Genomic DNA, 15,799 nt, shown 5'->3' on the forward strand with positions numbered 1-15,799 from the left:
TAGGGATTAATTGCCAAAGCATTGGAAAAAAAACTGTTTTGGAAGGCACTGCAGCTCAAGAAAGAAAAGCTGAATGGAAAATGGAGAATGTAAATGATTTTTAAGGTTACCATTACGTTGTTGGTTTGCTGTTGGTTTTCAAGGGCTCTTGCTTAATGCTTGCTTATGGCTAATTCCTTTCACAGCAAATTCATTTTGAGGACTGCTCTGAGCAGAACAGATAAATGTGTTTATGGTCAAGGGTGAGTATAATAAAGAGAAGAGATGGTACAAATGAACCTTTGGGAGGAGATGGTGTGGCAATTATGAATATGAGGCTTTAATTAACGTCAAAGACTCCCCTTTCATGGAATATTTTTTCTTTTAGTGGCAATGCTAAGAAAAATAATCCAAGAGCCTTACCTATAACCAAAAGAGAACTTCTAGAAAGATTAAAACAATGGCACGGTTGAAATAATGGAACTTCCATCAATGTAAATGTTTTCTGGTAAAATATGAAGCTAATATTCAGTTGAAGATTTCTTCCAAGCATTTAAGAATCAGAAAACATACAGTGGTCCATTTCACATTAAGTTTAAATCCAGTCTTTCCTAAAATACTAATGTTTCTAGGCTTGTTTTCAAATCCTGGCAAGTTTCAGAGCAGTAGAAAAGTTCCTTTCCTATAAACGTTGACAGCAGTTCCTGTGCAGGCTAACAATGTTTTATAAATAGAGTTTACTTAGCAAAAACCATATGTATGCCCAGTGAAATAATCTCACATTTATTTACGTTTTGATTTATAGAAAACATGTGCCCCCTGACAAAGCCTTTCGGCTCTTTTCCGCAATTAAAATGAATCATGCTTGAAAAAATAGCTACCATCTTAATGGGAAACTTTTTCACATAAATTCAAAGCACTTTCTTTGATCGGTTTCACACAAAATTAGAATATTTTTATCCATCAGTTTGGCCCAAAACATTGGATGACTCGGGGAAAAAAAGATGCTTATAAATCTATCAGTTGTCTGTCTACATGTATATTCACACGCACATATCAGCATACATATTGGTTGAATATTGGGGAATCCAAGGATTAAACAGACTTGTGCAGTGTTATAGCAGAAACATTTCTACTGTTGCTTGTTCTTGCCAGTGATGACAAGTGTTGGTTTAGACGAGGTAGTGATTGTTTTTCTAGATTGAAGGGGAAACATGGTCCTGCATGTACCTATTATTAGGCCTTCATCTGGATATCTGCAAAGTATCTCTGCCTTGATTCTCTTCAACAACAACAGATTGTAAGGAGAGAGAGGGATAAGAAGACAATTTGCAAATCTCTTGTCACTCCCCTTTTCTTCTTGAAAAAAAAAAAAGATTTTATTTTTAAAAAGCATATTTTATTTTTGTTTACTACTTTTTCAAAAAGTTCGGAGTTGTGAGTGAGGTGTAGAAGAGAAAAACTGTTTCTTAATAAAGAAGTGATAATATTAGTTGGGACCAGGCTACAAAATAATACTGCTGAGTCACTATTCCAGGCTAGATCTGTGGTATTCAGACTACTTTGGGGGAGGGTAGGATGGTGGGGAGAAAATGAATCTCTACCAAATATAGAAACTTTATAATACTTGGGTGTACTAATAACACAAGTACAAATCTTACAGATAAATGCTAGCGTAACTTTGTACCTTATTTTAACTTGGGGGGACTTTCATTTTTGAATAGAAGTGAGGGATTTTATGTGCTTTAAAAAAAGAGGCCAGATGCGGTGGCTCATGCCTGTAATCCCAGCACTTTGGGAGGTCAAGGCGGGTGGATCACCTGAGGTCAGGAGTTTGAGACCAGCCTGGCCAAAATGGTGAAACTCCATCTCTACTAAAAATACAAAAATTAGCTTGTCATGGGGGCGCACGCCTGCAATCCCAGCTACTCTGGAGGCCGAGGCAGGAGAAACGCTTAAACCTGGGAGGTGGAGGTTGCAGTGAGCTGAGATCGCTCCATTGCACTCCAGCCTGGGCAACAAGAATGAAACTCTGTCTCACAGACACACAAAAAAAAAGAGTAAAATTTTTATAGAAATTCTGTCATTAAGATAATGTCAGTTTTCTAGCCCTAGGAAGGCCTAGCTCCTGCCTCCATAAACAAATGCTATTGACCACACTGGCAACTACTTGAAGCCCAATGAGATCTAAGGGAAGCGAACCATCTTCGACAGCAGGGGTCTTCACCAGCAGTCCCAGAACCCTTGACCTTGACGGAGAGGTGTCTGAGAATGGGTGAACCCTTTGGCATTATTTTACACAGTACTTAATGGAAATGGGCCTGTGCCCATTTTTTTTTTTTTTTTCTGATTCTTAAAGAGATGTATGACCCAGCATTTGCCAGAAGCTCTGCTCTACAGGGAGTATTTGGAGATCTTTCTCTTGGAAAATTTTGGTTGAATGATTAGAATTCTCTTTGGAGGAATGATGATCTATAAGAGAGCCTCTTAGTGATTAGGAAATGTGGAACTGAGTCTTTCTCATGTAGTACAACATCATGTGATCACGTAGTTGTAACCTAGATAACTTTGTAGTTGATTGCATATTAGAATTCAAAAGATGCTGTCTGCACATCATTTTATCCAAGAAAATGAAGGACTTGGGTCATGTGATTTAAAGAACTCTCTTCCTCAACGTTCTTGATATTCAAGTCTCTATGACATGGACTCCAAGTTCCACAGGAATTTTGCAGAATGTAAAATGAAAGGAAAGATGTCCCATAAATAAGGGGAGCTGGACAGGAATGAGTTAATATGATCTAAGTTTAGAACAGGCAATTCAGAATTCCTTTTCAATTAAACTGTGTACATCACACGCATGGGTCCATCTTGGGTTAAATGCCTGAAGATTTTGTTTACACCAAATGTGCCATCACATTGTTGAGTCAGATACTATTCCAGAGACAAGGCATGGTGGCTCACCCTGTAATCCCAGCACTTTGGGAGGCCAAGGAAGGAGGATTGTTTGAGTCCAGGTGTTTGAGACCAGCATTGGCAACACAGCAAGACCCTGTCTCTACAAAAAAAATTATTAAAAAATTAGCTGGGCATGGTGGCATGTGCCTGTAGTCCCAGCTACTTGGGAGGCTGAGGTGGGAGGATTGCTTGAACCAGAAGGTCAAGGCTGCTGTGAGATATGATCATGCCATTGCACTCCAGCCTGGGCAGCAGAGTAAGACCCTGTCTCTATTTAAAAAAAAAATTGCAGGTATTTTGAAGGGTAGTCTGCAGATAACAGTTTCAGGTACAAATCCAGGGAAATTTTTGCCCAATGTTGGCTGAATTGCTGATAATTACAGTTAGCTGCCACAACAACAGTTGATCCTTTGAGGTCTGAAATATATGTTTTCTTGATTTAGACCTGGTATCATCCATTACCTACCGGGTTTCCTATACTCATCTTCCTGGAAGAAGATGTGTGTGGCAGCCAGAAGGAACACTTTGGACTCTTTTGTGACTAACTCCTCCCAGATCATGGCCCTCTTTCAAACCTCTTGAATATCCTCATAGAGTGCTTTGCATAGTTTTCTGTTTGGCATCTGGTTTTATGTAGTTATATTTCATCATGGCTTCACTTAGAGCTTTTGCAAATTTCTTTGATGCTAATTTAGTTGCATTAAACTTTTTGGAGTGGAAAAAAGAAACAAAACCAAGAGTACAATAAACTTTGATTACCAGTCCCCTAAACACTGAATCTCTCAAGTAACCCATATTTGTAATTTATTCTTACAGAATGGAATTTACAGGCGGGAGCTGGGAGTGTTGTTATTGAAAAGTTAGGCAGCAGCGTTCAGATACAGCAGAAGCAAGGGCGCTAGCCTTCATAGGAAAACTTGGAGAAGGTGCTGCAGCATCTAACAAAGATTAGATGGTTTATTTTATGGAAATTATTAAAATAATGCATGTTGGAAAGAGTTCCAGTAAAAATGGAGCCTAAAGGAGCCTTAGGAATGCAGGATGCCTCTAACTTCACCAAAGTCTATGTAGCCTACTCACTCCAGCCTGAGACCTTAGAGCCATCCGTACTATTCTCTGCTCTCCTCTCTCTTAAATGTGTTTGTATTTTTATTTTTATCTATCTATTTATTTTTTGAGACAGCATCTCCGCCTGTTGCCCAGCCTGAAGTGCAGTGGCATGATCTCAGCCCACTGCAAACTCTGCCTCCCAGGTTCAAGTGATTCTCCTGCCTCAACCTCCTGAGTATCTGGGACTATAGGTGTGCACCACTACGCCCGGCTAATTTTTGTATTTTTTAGTAGAGACAAGATTTCGCCATGTTGGCCAGGCTGGTCTCCAACTCCTGACCTTATGTGATCTACCCACCTTGGCCTCCCAAAGTGCTGTGATTACAGGCTTGAGCCGCTGTGATTACAGGCTTGAGCCCCTGTGCTTGGCTGTGTTTTTATTTTTATGAAATGAATACTTGCTCATTGGGAAATTCAGAAATGCATAGAAGAAAAACACAAACATGGCCTAGACTCTCACCACTTGGAAAATAAAGGTTAACACTTAGGTATATTTTCAGTCTTTCTCTCTGTTTTGGTAACGTATGCCAGGATCACTTTCTGTGGCATGAACCACTCTTCTCCAACTTGGCTTTAATGGCTATGAATTTACTCAATCCCCCATTATTGGACATGCACATTTTTTTCAATTGTAAATAATGATGTGATGAAAATCCTTCCAAACAAATCTGTGTGCTTTGACTACATCTTATCCAATTAGCTCCAGGAAACATAGCAACTTATAGTTCCATCAGCTGTTTATGTGAGTGCTCATTTTCAGAAACACATATCAACATAAGTTAAATATTTTAAAGGAAGATAGGATAGGCAAAAACCTTACCTTGCTTTTTAAGCCTTTTAATTGAAATGCAATACACAGAAAAAAAAGTCACATAGCATAAGTGAGCAGCTTGATGAATTTTCCCAAAATGAACACACCATGTTAACAGAGCCCAGATCAAGAAAGAAACACTTGCTCTGTTTATCCACGCTACCGCTGATGGGCATTTGGGTGGCTTCCAGGGTTTGGCTGTCAGGAAAATTGGCTGTCAGGTAGCTGTCTTTTGGTGGATCTGAGTACACATTTCTGTTGGGCATAAACCTAGGAGTGGAATTTTTGTCTCCTAGGGTGTGCATATATTAGCTTTAGTAGATGCTGCCTAATACTCTTCCCAAGAGGCTGTACAGACTTGTTTCTTGTTTTTGCCAACACTTGATATTTTCAGTATTTTTCATTGTAGCCCTTCTTTGGGCTATGCAGTGGTATCCAGTTGTGGTTTTAATTTGTCTCTGATGGCTGAGGGACTCAAGTATCTTTTTAAGATATTTATTGGCTGTTTAGATATCTTCTTCTGTGAAGTGTCTGTTGAAGTCTCTTTTAAAAAAAAATTTAGTTCTTTGGCAGTAGATAATTGTTTACTAGTTTTTCTTTCACTGATTTGAAGTAATACCTGTATTGGGTATTGCCTTAATAGATAGTTTAGGTTCTTTTTCTGTAAAATTTTATTCTATGATCAATCTGTCTATGCTTTTGTTGTGCCATACTCTTTCAGATGTTATACATGGAGTACGTTTTATCTGATAGTCTCATTATCTCTTATTATTCTTCCTTTTCAGATGGCTCTTGGCTTCTGTTGGATATTTTCTTCTAGCTGAACTTGAGTTACACCTTTGTAGAATTATGTTACTTATAAATTCATATGTATGAAATAAAAGTATAAAAACATACAGGATATAATCAGTTCTGCAGTAGTGATTACCTCTGGGGAGAGTGAAAGGGAACAAGATGGAGAAGTTTCAGCTGTATCTGTATCGTCTTACTTCCTTAAAGAGAAGAGGGTTTTTTAAAATGTTTATTTATTTTTATTTTTGAGATGGAGTCTTGCTCTTTCCCCCAGACTGGAGTGCAGTGGTGCAATCTTGGCTCATTGCAACCTCTGCCTTTCAAGTTCAAGCAATGCTCCTGCCTCAGCCTCCCAAGTAGCTGGGACTACAGGTGTGCGCCGCCATGCCCAGCTAATTTTTCTATTTTTAGTAGAGACGGGGTTTCACCATGTTGGCCAGGATGGTCTCAATCTCTTGACCTTGTGATCAGCCCACCTCAGCTTCCCAAAGTGCTGGGATTACAGGTGTGAGCCGCTATACCCGGCCAAGAGAAGAGGTTTTAAGCAGATATAACAAAATATTAACATGTTAAACCTGGGTGGTGGATGCCTAGATGTTGCTTATGTTATTCTCTAAATTATGTCACAATTAAAAGTATTCCTTCAGAGCCTTTAGAGTTGTTTTTTTTTTGGAGATGGATTCTCACTCTGTCACCCAGGCTAGGGTGCAGTGGCACGATCTTGGCTCACTGCAACCTCCACCTCCTGGGTTCAAGCAATTCTCCTGTGTCAGCTTCCTGAGTAGCTGGGACTAGAGGCGTACAACACCACACCCAGCGAATTTTTTATTTTTAGTAGAGATGGGGTTTCACTATATTGTTCAGGCTGGTCTCGAACTCCTGACCTCAGATTATCCACCAGCCTTGGCCTCCCAAAGTGCTGAGATGGCAGGCATGAGCCACTGTGCCCAACCCCTTTAGAATTTTGTCTGGCGTGGAATTAAGCTAACTTATCAGGCTTTATTGTAATTATATTGGCTGTGGGAAGCAGTCTTAGTTGTTTTTCTGTCACATTCTCAGAAGGTTACTCTCTTCCCAGGCATACATCAAAGCCACACAAATGCATACTTGCTTTGGCATTCATATTTTGCATTCATCTTTAGAAGTGTTTAAAAATATCTGTCGCTTATAAGAAAATACGTAGGAAATAATAGTTGGCAAGACCTAACGGGTGTTTGCTGTATTTTCACCTTTTATACTTTAACATATTCTGGAAACAATTTAGTTTTACTTTTGTCTCATCTGTCTTGAATTGAAAGTTGCAGGTACATTGATGAGTACTTTGATTAATGTAAACATCTCTTCTGTTGGCTCGGGAAAAGTACGATTTTCCAGCTTCTCTACATTGGGCTGAATGTTTATTAAGTCACACCAGCTGCCCTCTCCGTTCTTTGAGAGTGGGGTCTGTATTTGGGTGACTTTTTTCCCTGAAATCTTTCAGTGCCAGGGTCAAGGATTAGGAGTGGGTTGAGGCTGTTTGTTATTTGTTTATTGTTGCTGGGAGTTACTTCATAGTGGTGGAAAATGCCAAAGGAATATTGGAGCTCTTACCTTTGACCTTAAGTTACCCTAACTTCAGGGTAGCTTTAGTCAACTAATGACTTAGGGGTGCCAGATTTTAGATGATGCTGGTTGTGGCCAAATCAAAGAGAAGGTATGTGAAGGATGTGGTCTCAGTTCTGTACGTGATAATGTCGCTATGATGCTTATTGTATGAGGTAGATTCTTATAAAAAGAATCACAAACACCTTTAAGAATGCCACATAGCAGGCTGTACATCCCTTTGAAGATAAGAAGTGTTGCCATCTGTGGTGTAATTCCAGTAGTTTCTTAAGCCTCAGCTTCATACACTTGAAAGCTCATCTGCAACATGCTCCTGAAAGCTTTTGGAAGTCCTTGAGAGACATGACTCTTGTTTATTCTCCAAAGTTTCAATCATGCAGCATTTGGCCTTTTGTCTGAGGAAATACAAATTCACCATAGCCATGCCAATAAGTACAGAAAATTTGCCAACCCACAGAGAAATTTGAACTTCCTTCCTTCCCTGAAGGACTGTCTCAGGGAAGTCATGCATACAATAGAACTTTTCATGTCTAGACCCTGTCCAGGGGAATTCTGTCTAATAAGAACTTTTCTTTTTTCCTTAAGCATACTCAAATGGAATGAAGCTCAGGAAGAAGTTGGGGACAGAATTTAGGGAAATAAGATGTAGAAAACCCTGGACCATTTATTTTCTGAACTCTTGCTCCTACCTAATTCCATGCAGTTATAAGTATAAGAATCATTTTAACCGATGTGCTTCCCATAGTCAACAAACAATTATTGGGGCTATGCTAAGTGCCAGGTTTTATTTGACTGTGAAGATTTAAAAAATATGGGGCCCGCTGTTAAGATATTTATAATTGGATAAGTAAACAAGCAAATTTCTGTACACTTACTAAGTGCAATATAAATGACATCTATAGAATACGAAGGGAAGTCTCACAGAAGAGGTTAGGAGTTAAATTATTTAAATGTCAGTAGTGAAGTCAGGGACAGACAGGAGTCGGAACTGGGGGCTGGAGAATAAGACAAAGGAGAAACACATTGGAGGTTGAGGGAGCAGTAGAAGCAAATACTTAAAGAGTAAGCATTCTTGGTGCTTTGGGGAAATGGTACCAATCAGTGTAGGTTGCTTGCTAGACAGGCATGGTTTGGGGATAGGAGGATGGAGGGAGAGAATGTGAGTGGAGAGGCATGTGAGTCCTACTGGTGGAGGCCCATGAAGGTGACGCTAAAGACTTTGAGCTCCATCCTTCATGTGAGTGGGAAGAGCAGACAGGTGGGATACCATCTGCTTTGAAAATACCCTTTGGCCCCAGTAGGAAAAATGGCTTGGAGTGGGGAGAATGAAGGTGATCAGGAGGCTGTGGCAGACCTGGGGGGAGTGTGGAAGACAGAAGGAGGTCAGGTTAAATCAATATAGATATATTTTTTGAGATGGAGTCTCACCCCAGGCTGCAGTGCAGGAGCACAATCTTGGCTCATTGCAACTTCTGCTTCCTGGGTTCAAGTGATTCTCTTGCCTCAGCATCCCAAGTAGTTAGGATTATAGGCATGTACCACCCCGTCCAGCTAACTTTTGTATTTTTAGTAGAGACATGATTTTGCCATTTTGGCCAGGCTGGTCTCAAACTCCTGGTCTCAAGTGATTCACCTGCGTCGGCCTCCCAAAGTGCTGGGATTACAGGCATGAGCCACCATGTCCGGCCTCAAATCAATATTTTAAAGAGATACCTGCAGTGCTATGTTCATTGCAGCCTTATTCACAGTGGGCAAGATACAGAATCAACCTGTGTCCATGGGCAAATGGAGAAAGAAAATGTGTTATATACACAGTGAAATACTATGCAGCCATTAAAAAGAAGGAAATCCTGTTATTTTTGATAATGTGGATGGAACTGGAGGACATTATGTCAAGCGAAATAAGCCAGGCACAGAAAGAAAAGTACCAACTGTTCTCACTCATATATGGGAGGTAAAATTAAAGTTGCGCTCGTGGAAGTAGAGAGTAGAATGGTGGTAGGTAACCAGGGGATGGGGTACTTGTGGGATGGGATTGGGGAGATGTCGGTCAAAGAATACAAAATGACAGTTAGGTAGGAGGAATAAGTTCAACAGATCTATTGTACAGCATGGTGGCTGTAGTTAGTGACCCTACGTTATATTCTCGGAAAATGCCGAGAGTGTATGTTAAATGTTTTCACCACAAGGATGATAATTATGTGAGGTAATGCATATTCTAATTAGGCAGAGTTAACTGTTCCACAATGGGTGTGTATGTATACTTCAGGCATCATGTTTTAATAAATACAATTTTTTTCTGTAAATTTAAAATAAATAATAAATAAAACAATGGGGAGGGTGGGAAGGAAATCAGAGCCCCCTCGCGCCTGTTCGTCAGGACTGGGGTGGGAATGCCCATGCCTCCCGTGGTCACCTCCTTTTTTCCCCAGTTTTCACCATGAGGTTGTTAAGGCTGATATGAATAGAAGAAGTGGTTTTAAGAATGGTGAATGTTTTGAACTATCTTTGTGAGGAATGGGAAAAGATGCTGAGTGCATAAGAGTGGGACTTACAGTGATGTCGGGGCCCCCTGAGGTTGGTGTGGTGGTTTTATGATGACATCAGTGGGACCCCTGTCCATTCACTGCAGCTTCTAACAGAGCATAGAGAGCAGGAGGCTGCCCAAGGTTAGGGGTGGCAGCCTGGGGGCCTGGAGGATACTGGCAGAAGACATGCATTCACCTGGCTGCTCTCTCAGCCCATCAGCCTGGTGATGTGCACGTTTGTGAGGGCAGCGCTTACTCATTTATTTGTGCAAAATGGCAGTTATGAACATAGCTTTTGTGGATATGAAACCCATAGCCTTGCCTTCATTCTTAGTGATGCTAACTGATCATTGACATAAAATGAATACAGTCGATACTGACTACTGCTCTGACATTAATCACTAGTTTTAGTGGAAACGGGTGCTGCCTCACATGGTTTTAGAAACCAGGAAGCATGTTTGGCGAGTCTGTGTAGTACACTGATTTGCTGTCTGTGTGTGTGTGCATGTGTGTGTGTGTGTGTGTGAGAGAGAGAGAGGGAGAGAGGGAGAGAGAGGGAAAGAGAGAGGGAGAGAGAGGGAGAGAGGAGAGATTCTATGCATTTCAGGTGAGGTCAGATTTTTGGAGAGAACACGGACCAAAGATGGGCCATTGCCTTTATCTTTGGAATCCCATTATAATTCTGATTTACTATCAGTTTTAAATATTAAATGATTTTTTAAAAATGTATTCATGAACCACATGAAGATGATGGATCAACATTGGATTACATATATGACAGTTGTCCCATAAGATTATAATACCATATTTTTTTTTGAGATGGTGTTTCGCTCTGTCGCCAGGCTGGAGTGCAGTGGCACAGGTACGTTCTCAGCTCACAGCAACCTCTGCCTCCTGGGTTCAAGCGATTCTCCTGCCTCAGCCTCCCGAGTAGCTGGGACTACAGGTACACACCACTACACCCAGCTAATTTTTGTGTTTTTAATAGAGACGGGGTTTCACCATGTTGGCCAGGATGGTCTCAATCTCCTGACCTCGTGATCTGCCTGCCTTGGCCTCCCAAAGTGCTGGGATTACAGGTATGAGCCACCGCACCCAGCCAATACCATATTTTTACTGAATTTTTCCTATATTTTACTATGTTTAGATACACAAATACCATTGTGTTACAGTTGCAGTGCTCAGTATAGTAACATGCTGTACAGGTTTGTAATCTAGGAGCCACAGGCTACACCATACAGCCTAGCTATGTAGCAGGCTCTACCATCTAGGTCTGTGTGAGTCCACTCTATAATGTTCTCACAACAAAATTGCCTAGCGACATGTTTCTCAGAATGTATCCCCATCCTTAAGTGATGCATGACAGCACAGCCCCAAAGTGACTTCTGGTTTATTTGTGCTAGGGTGTCTGTCTTTGTGTATGTGAGGGTTATTCTGTGTCTATGGTCTTAGAATAAGGTACTTAACCTGTCCCTTAGCTGTGGCAATAACAGTTTCTACCTGATGGACTGATTCTGTCAATTGCCCAGCACAGTTTTGGACATTTATTACAGGAGTCCCTTTTTATCCAGGGTTTCTATTTCTGAGGTTTCAGTTACCCATGGTCACTCATGGTCCAAAAATAAATAAGTGCAGTACCAGAAAATATTTTCAGAAAGAGAGAGAGAACGAGCCCATTCATAACCTTACTACAGTGTATTGTTGTAATTATTTTGTTTTATTATTAGTTACTGTTGTTATCTCTTACAGTGTCTAATCGATAGACTAAACTTTATTATAAATATGTATTTATAGGAAAAAACATAGTGTATACAGGATTTGGTACTATCTGTGGTTTCAGGCATCCACTAAAGTGTATCCCTGGAGGATAAGGGGGACTACTGTACTGCATCTTTAATATTATTTAAAGATAAATTGCACATTATTTTATTGTTCAAGTCCTAGAGTGTGTTCACTAGTCAGCCTTCTGTTCTCCTAGAAATGGTTTTCATGCATATTAGTCTTTCCTGTGTCTTTGGACAGGCTCGTGTTTAACTAATCCAGATAAAAACGTCTATTTTTTTTTTTTCTGAAAAGTTTCGACTAAAGGAAAGTCTCCTGTCTCATGATTTGCCCACAGTGCTCCAGAAGTCCTGAGGGAGCTAGGATATGACTTGAAGCCTGACCTTCCTCTCATAACGGGAATTGCCAGAGTAGCCTGTCCAAAATGAGAAGCATTTGTTCAGACATAAGAAAACTGTTCTTGCTGGCTTTATTTTAAAATGATATAATTTATCACTGTCTCTTGTGTGGGGCAAAAATCCACCTCCCTATCACTTAGACACTGTCTGACCCTTCCTTGCCAGGTTGCCTTCAAAAGCACTTTAAAGTAGTGGGCACGGGAGGGAGTGGGAAATTCTCTGGCTTTCTGCATCTACGTGACTTAGTGCTATTTCTTCTTCCGCAAGTACTTACAAATATTTGAAGAATAAGGGTTCATAGTCTCTTTCCTCCATTCCTTTTACCTTTTTCCTTTCTGAGTTGGCTTTGAGTGTTCACTCTCTGTCCACCTGGGCCTGGAGATGTGGTCCCTTTGGAAAGGACACAGGGGGCTGCTTGGCATGGTGGATACGCTGCAGAACAAACTACTCCTGTTAATGGGATAGATTAAATTAGGAAACCAGGTTTCACTCTCCGTGACCTTCATGACGGAAGGCGATTTCCTACATATTCTTTCCTACCTGTGGCCAAATCTTATTTCTGCCATTCTTTGCTGAAAGTGACTTGATTTTGCCCTAGGTATTGGTCATTTTTCTTTTCTTTTTTTTCTTTTTTTTTGAGACGGAGTTTTGCTCTTGTTGTGCAGGCTGGAGTGTGATGGCATAATCCTGACTCACTGACACCTCCACCTCCTGGGTTCAAGCGATTCTCCTGCCTCAGCCTCCCTACTAGCTGGGATTACAGGCATCCGCCACCATGCCCAGCACAGTTTTGTATTTTTAACGGAGACGGGGTTTCACCATGTTGGCTGGGCTCTTCTCAAACTCCTGACCTTATGTGATCTGTCTGCCTCAGCCTCCCAAAGTGCTGGGATTACAGGTGTGAGCCACCACACCCAGCTAGGTATAGGTTATTATATTTATCGTTATTAAATATTTTCTCCTTGGTCTCAGCCCATCATCACAGGATAAAACTGACAGGACATGGTTCCTGCCCTCAAAGAGCTCACCTATTGTCCAGCTACTAGGGTAAGGTGAAAGGAGAGGACACACATGTGTGCACACACACATACACACACATATATACAGTCTTTTGTTCACCTTTCTTCTACTTTTGCATGGCAACCATTGCATATAAACACTTACTGCAGTTGGGTCGCAGTGGCTCACGCCTGTAATCCCAACACTTTGGGAGGCCGAGGCGGACAGATCACCTGAGGTCGGGAGTTTGAGACCAGCCTGACCAACATGGAGAAACCCCGTCTCTACTAAAAATACAAAATTAGCCCTGTGTGGTGGCGCATGCCTGTAATCCTAGCTACTTGGGAGGCTGAGGCAGGGGAATCACTTGAACCTGGGAGGTGGAGGTTGCAGTGAGCCAAGATCGGGTCATTGCACTCCAGCCTGGGCAATGGGAGTGAAACAACTCTGTCTCAAAAAAAAAAAAGCTCCCCACAAAAACAAAACAAAACCAGTGGACATTTGAGGTGGAGCTGTCTGTCCCGGCTGGTGCTGTAACCTGCTTGGTGAGACCATGGAACTGGAGCGGGAGTCGTGCTTGTGTGCCTGTGCTCTGGTTTTCTGCCTGTGTGTATTGTGGTAAATCAGAGTTCTAATGGGCTTTTAATGTGCTTTCTGTAAACTTATTAGAAATAGATATCTTGCCTGATGCCTGTTATTTACCTTGCATACTAATGTCTGTGGATCAACAATGGAAAATTTTCATCTACTCCCAAGCAGGCTAGAGGCCTGAAAATCATTTTCAGAAATTTTAGAAATGTTAGTAACCCAACTTTGCGGTGAGTAGCTAAAACCACATCTAACATTTGGATCCAGCTTTGTGCGTTTTCCAAGCCCTGCTGCTTCTTGCATGTCTAGCTGGCATTTTTTTAACTCTGTTCCTAGTATTTTCAATGTATTCTTTTTTTGTTTCTGGTTGTTGACTGACTGTTTTATAGATTCCATTTGTTATCTATCATCATAGTAAATTTGAGGGAAAAATGCTTTGTCATTCTAGTTGGCAGTAAGATTGTCCCAAGTCTTTGCTTTTTAGTAAAAAGAAGAAAACAACTTTTTCTTAGAGTTTGAGAATTTTAAGTTATGCATTTGACACCATCACTGTGTTTCATCTGGTTGTTTTTAAAGTGCCACTATCTAACATTTATCCCTGCAAGAGAGTTAATCTGTGTGTGCCGCCTGTGTGGTATATGTGTGTATATCTCAAGGAGATTTCAGAGTTACACCCCAGAGGGAAGTACTGAGTTTTAAACCTTTCAGATACTCCATTAATCCCTTAAGGGAAGTTCTACAGTCTTGATACCTTTAGGAAGGTCACAGCCATTTGCCTAGAAGGTCTTCATTCCTGGTCTTGTTAAACCACCTTGAGATGAGGCAGTCAATGTTTGAGAGATAAACAGAACTTGTCCTGGCCTGTGAGTGCAGTTATGCCGTCCTCCCACATCCCGGGAGCTCAGCATTCCCAGGATTGGCTCTGCAATGGGATCTCAGGACAGCTCCTCAGGCAGGCAGTGGAGCTGGAAAAACTCACTGCACACTGAGTGTTTTCTCCTTGTGTTCCTGGGTCCTTCTCACTGTCCATCCTCAGACACCTGACTGCCTCTCTGAAGCTCCCAACCTCCCGTCCAGGGCTTCTCATCACGTTTCCCTTCCTTTTTCCATTAAGGAACCAATTGCTCTATGCGGTTATTCTATTTTTTGCATATTCGCATGTTTACTTTCTATCTCTGTACAGAACCTAAGAACCATGAAACTGTCCTATGTCCTTCACGTAGTGTCTCAGTGCTTGGAACAGGGGCTGCCACAGTGCAGGGGCTCGGTAAATATTTGTGGAATGAATGAGTAGGTCTAAAAATGAGCTTAAGCCACACCTGGAAGAATTTAGGAGTTTTTACTCGCTTCAGGGAATAAAATGCTCCAGTTTAGCTTTGGGTTAAGATGGGTTTGCAGAGTAGATGCTTGGGCCATTTATGGGGGTGGCCACACCTATATGTACCCAAGTCATGATTCTCTGCTCCCCACCTCCAGTCTGATTCACGATCTTTGACTGGTTCCCTTTAAACACATCAACATGGGCTTCTTGAAGGTTATGTGGAGCACGAGCCTTGCATTAACATGGACTGAATTTTCAGGGATTCGCACAGGTGCTGTGACGCCCAGACCATTGTTTCAATCTAAATGCACGAGCAGGCGCTTTCTCTCCTGTCTGGGGTAGCTAAGCCTGACACTGCTTTGAGGCCTATGAGCAGTGAACTGTTCTTGCTGACTGGAACATAACAAAGTAGTGAAGTTCAGGTGGCAAAGGCCCCCATCCTTCTCTGTACTAAGGGCTCCCTGCTCCAGTATTACAACCCTTCATTTGGCTTTGAAGTTATGCAACAAAGGAATTCAGAGTCCGCTTGAACATAGGGCTCTAAGGCCGTCCAGTGGTCAACTCCCCCTGCTCTCTAAGAGCAAGTTGTTTGAACTGTGATTGTGTTGGTCAGAGGATTAAAATAAGAAGAGGATGCCCAAGTTAAGATCTTTGCATTTCTCTAGAGAGGGACCATAGTGTTAGAACTCTATAAACTTCTGCTGGGACATCTTGGTATCTGCAAGGTGAGGCCTGTTGGTTGGTATTGGTGTATTAGATACAGCCTAAAAATGGAGTGATTTTTATGTAATTACTCTTAGCTGCATAGATCTTGGATAGCTATCGATAGGTTGTGAAGACCTGATTTTTCTAGGGACCCTAGGAAAGGCCAACTAAACTTGGTGACGTTAAGAGGGACACATATGGTAGAGAAAAGGAGTCAGTAACCGGGGGA

General features: G+C 41.5%; 1 protein-coding gene across 3 annotated transcripts in view; it reads left to right on the top strand.

The window, feature by feature from the left end:
* The window catches only part of GLI3 (GLI family zinc finger 3), a 272,398-nt gene that overhangs the window by 25,095 nt on the left and 231,504 nt on the right, over positions 1–15,799 (top strand). The window lies entirely within an intron of this gene.

Source organism: Aotus nancymaae, unplaced genomic scaffold (assembly GCF_030222135.1).
Source record: "Aotus nancymaae isolate 86718 unplaced genomic scaffold, 86718_ANA_hifiasm-v0.15.2.pri h1tg000065l, whole genome shotgun sequence".
In the NCBI taxonomy this organism is placed as follows: Eukaryota; Metazoa; Chordata; class Mammalia; order Primates; family Aotidae; genus Aotus; species Aotus nancymaae.